This window comes from Chrysochloris asiatica, unplaced genomic scaffold (genome assembly GCF_000296735.1).
Source record: "Chrysochloris asiatica unplaced genomic scaffold, ChrAsi1.0 scaffold00146, whole genome shotgun sequence".
Lineage (NCBI taxonomy): Eukaryota > Metazoa > Chordata > Mammalia > Afrosoricida > Chrysochloridae > Chrysochloris > Chrysochloris asiatica.
The window spans coordinates 7870105-7880816 of NW_006408664.1; the positions used below are offsets into that span (position 1 = coordinate 7870105).

At 40.8% G+C, this 10712-nt stretch overlaps 1 pseudogene; it reads left to right on the plus strand.

Annotated features, from left to right (window-relative positions):
* Positions 1-1886: 1886 nt before the first annotated feature.
* On the plus strand, positions 1887-3245 carry LOC102816013 (annotated as a pseudogene).
* Positions 3246-10712: the final 7467 nt, after the last annotated feature.

Sequence of the window (10712 nt, forward strand, 5' to 3'; positions counted from 1 at the left end):
CACCCATGGAGCAGCTAATAGATTCAAACTGTTGACTTTGGGGTTTGCAACACAACTTGTAACCCACTATGCTACCAGGGCGCCCTTCTGTGAAGTAGAGCCTGAGATGACCTAGTTCACCTGATATATTCCCAGGACCTAGCTGGAGTCCTGACATGACACTGTAGGATGAGCTCTGTACTACTAACTGCAAGGTTCAGCAGTTCAAATCCAACAGTTACTTCTCAGAAACCCTGTACAGTGCTACTATAGTTGGAAACAACTCCATGGAACTCAACAACAATAAAAATAACAAAAGCAGAGTCTGGAATATAAAGAAAGTTAAAAATATTTGCTTTGATTTGTACCATCATACTGTCTAGCACTGATACTCAGTACATGTGAGATCAATAGCTATTCTTTGGTTTGTCTGATAAATGTTGCATTAACATGCATTTAAATGGGTATTCCAGTTCCATTTTTATTCACTCCCATTCCACTCACCTAGAAAATGCTCTCAAATATTCTTCATGCCTGGTATAGGGTTTGGCATAGAGAAGGAGTATACAGAATGAATAAATAAATCATTTATTTATTTGAGGTCAATAATTTGAGAGCCTGGGCATTGAACAGGGAACAGGGGAGCATGTGGGCCTGTCTACTCAGATCCAACTGATGGAGGCAGAACTGACACAAAAGGGAACTTTCTAAGCCTCAGCAAGACAGTTTGATCAAAGGAGCAGTTGCCTACTCCCTCCACCATCTTGTGAGTGATCTTTGTCCATTTTCTGCAGAAGTCTTCAAATACCTACACTGAGAATTAGTCAAATACTGTGGTTCCTTTATGTGGCAGTTACGATCTCAGGAGTTCCTCATCCAGTTTGATTGTTCCTCATTTTGGAAATTGTGGAATAGACATGACACTGTGCATTAAGTAATTAAATTATAAATTTTCACGTTGCTATTGTGGGTGGCAAAGAGATTCAATAGTTATGTAAGCAGTGTGGCATGGTGGCATGCATTGGGAGATTAATTCTCACTTTGTTGTTTAGTACCGTGGAGTCACTTCCGACTCATAGTGATCCTGAGCAGGGTTTCCGAGGCTGTAAATCTACTTAGAAGGGATTTTTTACTCCAAAGGTGCTGGAGAGACAGAAAGCTAGATACAACCAAAGCAAGATAAAAACTTAGTAATAAAGGCCTAGAGCAAAAGACAGAAATCAATTCACTGCAGATGGTGAGAACAAGAGCCCCAGGGACACATTGATGACAATCCAGGCTGTTCTGTAATCAAAACAACTTCCTTTGTAAAGTTACCATTGTTTTCTTAGTGAGGAGGAAGTAACAATTGGTGTATGAACCCACATTTTTGGTTTGTGTTACTTTAGTAGGTTGTTGTTGTTTAGTGCTGTTAAATTGATTCCAACTCATACCAACACTATATAGGGTTTCGGAGGAGCAGCTGGTGGATTTGAACAACCCAACTTGCAGTTCAAACTGATCTTACAGTCCAGTGCTTATCCTACAACACCACACCAGGACTCCTTTAGTTTAGTGAATTTATATATTTTTCTTAGAGAGACTGAGCTACCATTTATTTTTGTCACCTTCATGAATTTACATACACACCTGGAGAAGTGGGATCCTTCCTGATCAGCATGATCCAAACTAAGTAAGCAGAGCCCCTAAGAGATGTTTACATCTTCTTTACCAAGACTTCATTTTTTATTTGTTCTCAGTTGTCACCTTCATTCTCAACAGCAAGTGGCAAGTGTTTTGGTGAGGAACCATCTCATCAAACAAAACATCATTTTTTGCTAAACTTTGGTATTTCCTCTCAGAAAATTACCTGAACAGCTAAGCTCTGGGGAGGACTTAGCGGCCTCCTGTCGGAGGTGGCAGGCATCATGGATAAATCCAAAGAAAACTGCATTCTGAGACCCATTAAGACCACCATTTCCCCTTGGTGATGGTCCAAAGCAAGTCCCAGTGACGCTGCCATTTCCTTCTCAGAACCCATTATTTGCAAGCCATGGCCAGGCACAGCAGGTCTTGTGCCCTTCAAATTCCTCCCAAAGTGCCCCTTCACAAGCACAAAAGCTGGTCTACAGTTCAGTCAGAAGTGGAAGCCCACCATTACTCATCCTGTGTCCAGGCCATCAAAGAACACTCCAAAGAGCAAACAGGCCCAGCTGCCCTCCTCTGGAAACAATCCTGGAAAGGGACTGGAAACAAAACAGAAAAAAGGAGAAAGAAAAAAATAGGCAATGGGCTTTGGAAGATCTTGAAATTGCCCAGATGCTGGGGAAAGGAAAATTTGGTAATATTTATCTAGTGGGAGAAAAACAAAGAAACATTTTTCTGACTTTTAAAGTGATATTTAAAGCTCAGCTAAAGAAAGCAGGAGTCCTGGTGTAGTGCTGTGGGATACTTCACCAGACCTCAAGGTCAGTTTGAATGTAAAGATCAGTGGTTCAAACTCATCAGCTGCTCCTCAGAAACCTTATATAGGTTTATCTGAGTTGGAAACCTCAGAAACCTTATATAGTTTCTCTGAGTTTGCTCTGAGTTGGAACCAACTAGACGGCACTTAACAACAACAACAGAGAAAGCAGGAGTCGAACATCAGGTAAGAAGAGAAGTAGAAATACTCTCCCACCTCAGGCTTCCCAACATTCTCAGGTTGTACGGTTATTTCCATGATGCCAGCAGAGTTTAGCTCGTCCTCCAATACACACCTCATAGAACTGCTACTTACGTCATAGAATTGGCAGACACCCTTTCTAACTGTCATGCCCAGAAAGCTATTCACTGGGACATTAAGCCTGAGAGTTTATTCCTGGATCCACTGATGACCTGAAGATGGCAGATTTCTAGTGGTCAATCCACGCCCAGTCTTCCAGGAGACCCACTCTCGGCAGCACCATTGATTACCTGTCTGCTGAGATGATCAAGGGTCGCATGCAAGACAAGAGGGTAGACCTCCGGAGCCTTGGCATCCTCTGCTATGAATTCATAGTCCTGAAACTTTCTTTTGAGGCAAGCACATACCAAGAGACCTACAACAGGATTTCACGGGTTGAATTTTCCTTCCCTGACTTGATAACGATGGGAGCTAGGAACCTCATTTCAAGACTGTTGAAACATAATCTTTAAAACAAAGGCGGATGCTAAAAGAAATACTTGAGCATCCCTGGATTACAGCCAATACATCAAAACCTCCACGTAGCCCGAGCAAAGAACCAATAATCTTAGGAATCTTGTAGGGGGGCTTGGGGAGAGGTACAGAATCTGAGCCAGGGCCGCTATGTTACCCAACAAGAAAATGCTACTGACACTTCGTCTACTGTAGACTGCCTGCTTTCCTCTGCTACAGAAAATGGATTTACAGAGCAGGCCTCAGCCTGAAAGCTCCACTTCAGTAAACATGATGCTTGCTGAATCCACTAGTCCAGCTGCTGCTGCCCTAACAGCCCTGCAGACTGAGTCGTCCTTGGGGAATACTGGTGGTGGGAGCCTTTGCCCTGATTTGTCAGCTGAAGGAAGGGCTGTGAAATAATCTTCGAGCCCCTAAATGTGTGTATGTAAATTATTGGGTGGCCACGCCTGACAAGACTTCTGCATAGACTTGTGTTTCTACATCAGTGTCATCCTCATCAGCACGCTTTGTATCTCCAGCCCCTCTGTAAGCTGGCTGGGGTTCATAAACCTCGTCAACCACTGGTCACCTGCATGGGGTTTATTGTAACAAGATGCTCTCCACTCCCATCTCAGGACTGGCTCGAGACATTGATGAGACCATGTGTCTCAATATTGTTTCTCATATTGAAGGGCTAAGTTTTCTTTAAATTACATGGAGTCATGGCATGTGTGCACACTGTAAAAAATAAATGTGTAAATAAATGTATCAATCTTTAAAAAAAAGAAAGAAAATCACCTCGATTCCAAGCAAAATAATCTATGTTTTAGCCTTAAGCAGGAGTCCCTTTGTGGTGCAAATGGTCAAGCATTCGACTGCTAACGAAAGATTGGTGGTTCAAATCTACACAGTGGCCTTTAGAAGACAGGCCATGCTGCACTGACTCTATCACAACTAACAACAACATAGCTTTAAGCATTGCTTATGATTGGCGTTTAATGCCCATGAAAAGTCTGATACCTTTTGCAAGACAATTCATTTAATAGTTACTAAAGTGTGTCTGGAGTCCTGGTGTGGTGCTGTGGATTAATGCATCAGACTGCAAAGCTGTTTGAACTGCAAGATTGGTGGTTCAAGCTTACCAGCTGCTCCTCAGAAACCCTATACAGGGTCGCTAGGGGTCTAAATCGACTCAACGGCACTTGACAACAACAACAATAAAGTGTGTCTGATGGGGCACTGTGGATTAATGCACCAGACTAGACTGAAAAGCTGTTTGAATTACAAGGTCAGCGGTTCAAGCTCACCAGCTGCTCTTTGGAAACCCTATACAGGGTCGATATGGGTCGGGATCGACTTGACGGCACTTAACAACAAATACAACAATGTGTCTAAGTGTGTACAGTCAATGATAGAGGGGCCAATCAGTGCACCAGAGGCATGTTTAACTAAAGAATCTGTTCCTATGGAAGCTCTTGGTGGGGACGCAGCTCTTGGCACAGCTACAGACTGATGACTACAAAACTTTTCAGGAAAGACCTTGGTAGGCTTTCAGAATTCAGGTGAACAAGTCTCAGGACAGTATAAGACATTAGATTTGCTTCTTTGGGGCAATAGCAGAAATGGGAAAGGAAGATAGGAAGGGTAGGTTGAATAGTATCCTGTAGTAATCATGGAGCAACTGCCAGAGTTTGTGCCAAAAGCAATGGTCTGCAACTCTCAGGCAAGCAAAATAAGGCTGTTCAAACTCAACAGTAAAGGGCAGTGGAGTATACAAGAAAAAACTGCTCCAGGCTTCATGCAATGGAGCTAGCAGATTTGCTTTCTAAATGAACTAATTTTTCCCGAACCCCTGCCAAAATCAGTTGTCCATAACAGTATCTGATTAAATTATTGGTGTTTTATGATCTGTCTGCAGACCCAGGATTACGTATAGGCAATGTGTTGATAAATGAAACGTGTTTGAGGACAAACTGAATTTGAAATTTAAAACATTTACATGCTCAGATAATGTTTTTATGTCGTTATTGTTTGAGAAGTCAGACTCTAGGAAGAGATTTTTCTTTAATTCCATTTTAGTGGACAGATCAGAAATTTAATTCAGTGTATAAAAAAAAGAAATACAGCTAAGGAAAAATTGTTCAGTCAATACTTCCAACCTTCTTGGACTACGCATGAGGAATTCGGGAAGTAAAACCTAACACTGTGAAATTGATCATGTAACCTTTTAGATTTGAGGTTTGGGATTTGGAATATATCATTTAGGTTATTTAGACCCCCAAATACAGACTGTCCCCTGGCTCTCCGTACTTAACCTAATAGAATAGTTCCATCAGATTTCCCTTCATTTGCCATTTTTATATCCTAGTAGAAGAATACATTAATGAGTTCACACTTGTTTTTGCTATTCCTAAGCAGCCAGAGCTATACTAGGGCTTTATGTGTCTCTTTGCAACTAGATGTGAAGTCCTTAGTACAAAAATAAAAGGAAAAAATCAATCCTAATTTTTGATGCTGTGATTCAAGTACTAGTATGTCCTTTGAGAGATCTACAAAGATACCATGAAGTAGAGATTCACAAGGCATGTCAGCTGGCAAGAGAGGAAAGCCATTTATAGCAATTATAAAAGCTTAAAAAAGCAGCCTTGGTTTAAAGTCCTTTAGCCCTTTGGCTAGCAATTTCTGGCTTCTATTATTGCACAGTTTGGCCTTCCTTGCCCTAAACTGTACATCTTGCAATAATATGATATAAATTATTTCCTTCTAACCAGTTGGTAATTGTGTTTAACCCAATTAACCACATGAAAATCTAAAACCTAAGAATTTCGAAGTTCTCTGCCTCATTTCTTTGCCTGTATTTCTGGGAAATACAGGTTCATATTGCTGTGGCATGCTAAATGAGTGAAGGAAAAGGAAAATTTTAATACAATTGCAATAGACGCCGCACCCTTTTACCGTCATTCTTTTGCAGTATCAAATTTTAAAGGCTTCACCACAAAAAAAATTCCCTGACAAGTGGAAAGGAATTCTGTCTCTGGGTTTTAATGATTTAAAAAATGAATCTTTTGCTTGTTTTTCTAAAAAGAACATGATATCAAAGTTGTATGTATATTTGTGATCCTTTCTAAGAACAGAACTAAAAAATTATGATCTGTCTGAAATGAAAGAATTCAGGACAGAGTTGGAAAAAAAAAAGTTTTTATTTAAAATCATCCAAAAGCTGGCTTTTTAGAGATTTTTAGAGATTCATTTTTCTCATTACTTCTTTTGTTTGGGAATTTTACCAAAAGATTCAAAAGCCTCCTTCTCAGAGTGAAAGCCAACCCTGACCCAGAATGCCTTGTCAGAGTCACCACCTCAATATGGCCTGCCACATGAATTCCTGATTTTCCTGGGGGAGATCTTCTGTATTTTATCTTACAATCTTTTCTGATTGACATTAATGACCTGGTGTGGCCCTAAGAGCACGTGTAAACAAGTGGAGAGATGGTAGAAAAAAAAAAAACATTATTTATGATCATGTTGACTTTGACTCTATGTCTAGTCACGATGGTGGTGTGCCATGGAGTGGTTCTGACTCGTAGCAACCCTGCATAGAGTTTCTGAGGCTGTAAATCTTTACAGGAGCAGAAAGCCTCATCTTTGTCCCACAGAATGGCTGGTAGTTTCCAACTGCTAACCTTGAGGTTAGCAGCCCAACTCATAACAACTATGCTACCAGAGTGCCTTTGTTTACAAGGACTCTGTTGTTGTTGTTAAGTGCTGTGGATTCGGTTCCCACTCATAGCGACCCTGTACAGGATTTCCGAGGCTGTAAATCTTTACGGGAGCAGAAAGCCTCCTCTTTCTCCCGCGGAACAGCTGGTACTTTTGAACTGACTCTGAGGTTAGCAGCCCAATTCGTAACCACTAGACTACCAGAGCTCCTAATTTTGGTCAAATCATTTTTTTCCCCCTAATTTTAACAAAATGACTGACAGACAACAAATCATTTTGTGGGCCCATTCAACTTTAGCTTAATCTGTGATATTTAAATGCCAGCAAACTACATTATTGCAGTTCCGACTCATAGTGACCCTGTACAGGTTTTCTAAGGTGCGGTAGTGGGTTTGAATGGCCAACCTTGTGGTTAGCAGTCCAGTGCTTATCCTATAGTGCACACCACACCTTAAAGTATGGTTTCTTATTAAGCATAGTACATCTGGTAGTGGTGGTTTTATGCCGTGGAGTTGGTTCTGACTCTCAGCGACCCTACATAGGGTTTCTGAGGCTGTAAATCTTTACGGGAGCAGAAAGCCTCATCTCTCTCCCATGAAACAGCTGGTAGTTTTAAACTGCTGCTCTTGTGGTTCACAGCCCGATTCGTAACCACTATGCTACCAGAGCTCCTTAGTAATCTAGAAGCTAGGAATCAGCCTTAAATAAGATAATTCTAGAGACGGTACAGGTGTAACTCAGATGGATTACTTTAATGAGGCCAAATAGGTACTGACCTGACAGATCTCTTTAAAATATACGTGCTTGCTCTGTTTTGGCGTCCACTGTCAGAACCAACCTGATGGCATTTAACAACAACAACATAACCATAGGGAGTCCTGGTGTGGCGCTGCAAGATAATGCGTTGAGCCAAAAGGTCACTTTAAACTGTGAGGTCAGTGGTTCAAACTTACCAGCCACTCCTCAGAAACCCTATACAGAGTTGCTATGAGTCAGAACTGACTTGATAGCACTTAACAATAGCAACAAAGTTTACCCCCTCCCCCAAAAAATTACCCTGAGTTGATTATGACTCACAGCAATCACATGTGTGCAGAGTAGGGTTTTTCAAGGGTTTCCATAGGGTTTTCAATGGCTGCAGCCTTCTGGAAGCTAATAGTCAGACCTTTCTTCTGGGGCATTTATGGGTGACTTTGAAACCTCTAGCCTTTCAGTTAGTAGTCAAATGCTTAACGGACTGTGCTATCCAGGTCTTCCTGGCAAAGTTTAGGCAACCCAAACAGAGGTTAAGCTATTCAAATAGTGGATCCAAAACTGGATACCCCTTTTAGAAGACACCTACATCATCTACCAAATGTGGACTACTTCCAGTGAAATATTCTACAAGACTGCTTGGAAAGAATTGTTTTTTCTATTATTTCAAAATAGTGTACAGTGAAGTTGTCTTAGCAGTAGTTCTTCAGGGAGTAGCTCCATTAGGTATTGTTTCCATCATCCTTAGAGGAGTCCTGGACAGGAGCACCTTAACCTTGGACATTCAGGTTAGGAAAGTTCAGTCCTTCAGCTTTGAGAAACAAGTAGCGTAGAGAAAAATATATATTACTAGAGTTGTGGTTGACTCTTCCATTTTTACCTGTTGGGATTAAATGCAGTAAGTCCTGAATTTGGGAGCTTTGTAAATGTCAAAAAATCAATTATATACTAATGGCTTTTACTTCCACAATTTTCTCCAGCATTTAATAAAAAAAGATTTCAGCATAACAAAATTATAAATGCTTTTACAGTGAACATCACTCTGATTCTGAAAAATTTTACTGTACATGCAGTCCCCAGATTATAAATATCTGAGTTACAGACAACTTGTTGTTATCCTTGTTAGATGCCATCAAATCAGTTCTGACTCATAGCAACTTTAGGCACAACAGAATGAAACACTGCCCAGTCCTGCACCTTTTTCACAATCGTTGTTATGCTTGAGCCCATTACTGCTGCCACTGTGCCAATTCATCTCACTGGAGGTCTTCCTCATTTTCCTCTGACCCTCCATTTTACCAAGCATGATGTCCCTCTGATAACATGCCCAAAGTATGAAAGGCTAAGTCACACCATGCTGGCTTCTCAGGAGCACTCTGGCTGTACTTCTTCCAACACAGTCCTGCTGGTTCTTCTGGCAACCCATGGTACTTTCAGTATTATTCTCCAGCACCACAACTCAAATGTATCAATTCTTCCACGATTTTCGTTATTCATTTATTTCTTTAGAGACAATATCTATTTCTCCCTAATGTGAAAAATGATACAGGAAGTTTATTGTCACATCCTTGACACCTGCCTTCTCCCCTGAACCCTTCAATTTTGGACAATGCTTCTTCAGTATTTATCTTTATACCATTATATATGCTCATATTTACATTATTTTCTGGCAGCATAGTGGTTACGAATCGGGCTGTGAACCTCAGGGTCAGCAGTTCAAACTACCAGCTGTTCCGCAGAAGAAAGATGAGGCTCTCTGCTCCCATAAAGACTTACAACCTTGGAAACCCTGTTCAGGGTCGCTATGAGTCAGAACCAACTTCACGGCACATAACAACAACAACAACAAATAACTTTAAATGATATTCTTTGTCTCTGATATTATTATCTATATATTATAGATCATTGTATTTACTCTATAATCTCCACCCCGACTTTCTCTATCCAACTTTTATAGTTAAATAACATTTTTTTTATTGTTAGAACATATTGTTGTTGTTGTTAAGTGCCATCGAGTCGGTTCCAACCCATAGCGACCCTGAACAGGGTTTCCGAAGCTGTATATCTTTACGGGAGCAGAAAGCCTCATCTTTCTCCCGCGGAGCAGCTGGTAGTTTCGAACTGCTGACCTTGCGGTTCACAGCCCGATTCGTAACCACTACGCTACCAGAGATCCTTAATAACATGGTCTTTATTACTGACACCATATAATTTTTGCTGTTTCAATTCTGTCCTTCTATCCCCCATATTGGAGCCATGGTGTCATACTGTATGATAAACACTGGACTGCTAATGGCAAGGTTGGCAGTTCAAACCCACTAGTCACTACTTGGAAACCCCACACAGGGTCACTAAGAGTAGGAAATGACTCGACGACACTAACAGGAATAGCAACAATTCTCTCTACTCTCATGAGATTGAAAAGCTCAGAGACCCTAAGAAGAGTTGCTGTGAGTTGTAATAGACTAGACAGCATTTCACAACAATTCCCCATGTTGTTTAAGCTTTTTTCTTTCCTTGTTTTTCAATACCCATGGTGTGTTGGATTTCCTTTACTTGTTTACTTTACCATTTTCTTTCCAATTTAATGAATTTTTGTTAAAGAAAAAATATTTTCTTTATTTCTGTTATATATGTCCTTCCACCATTCCTCTGTCAGTTTGTCGGACTGTGCTGGCTTGCATGCTGCTGAAAATTGTGAGGCTGAAAGCTCTGCCACTGGTATTTCAAAGCCATGGTCAACAGGTTTCAGAAGGAGAGGAAGACTACTTCTGAAAAATAAATAAAAAATAAACAAGTAGAATAGTGGCATGAGCTGGTGCCAGATTCCCAATGCTCATGGATAAGGACTTAATTTTCTGCAAGTTTGACTTATCTGGAGGTTGTTGCTGTAGGGTAAATTGAAGACTCGCCCATAATAAAAGGGAAGCAGTTGCCCCCACTTGTCTGTCAGTTTGTCATACTGTGGTGGCTTGTGAGTTGCTGTTATTCTGGAAGCTATGCCACTGATATTTTAAAATACCAGCAGGGTCCCCAATGGTGGACAGGTTTCAGATGAACTTCCAGACAAAGACAGACTAGGAAGAGTGATGAACTACTTCTGAATCTTTAGTCACTAAAAACC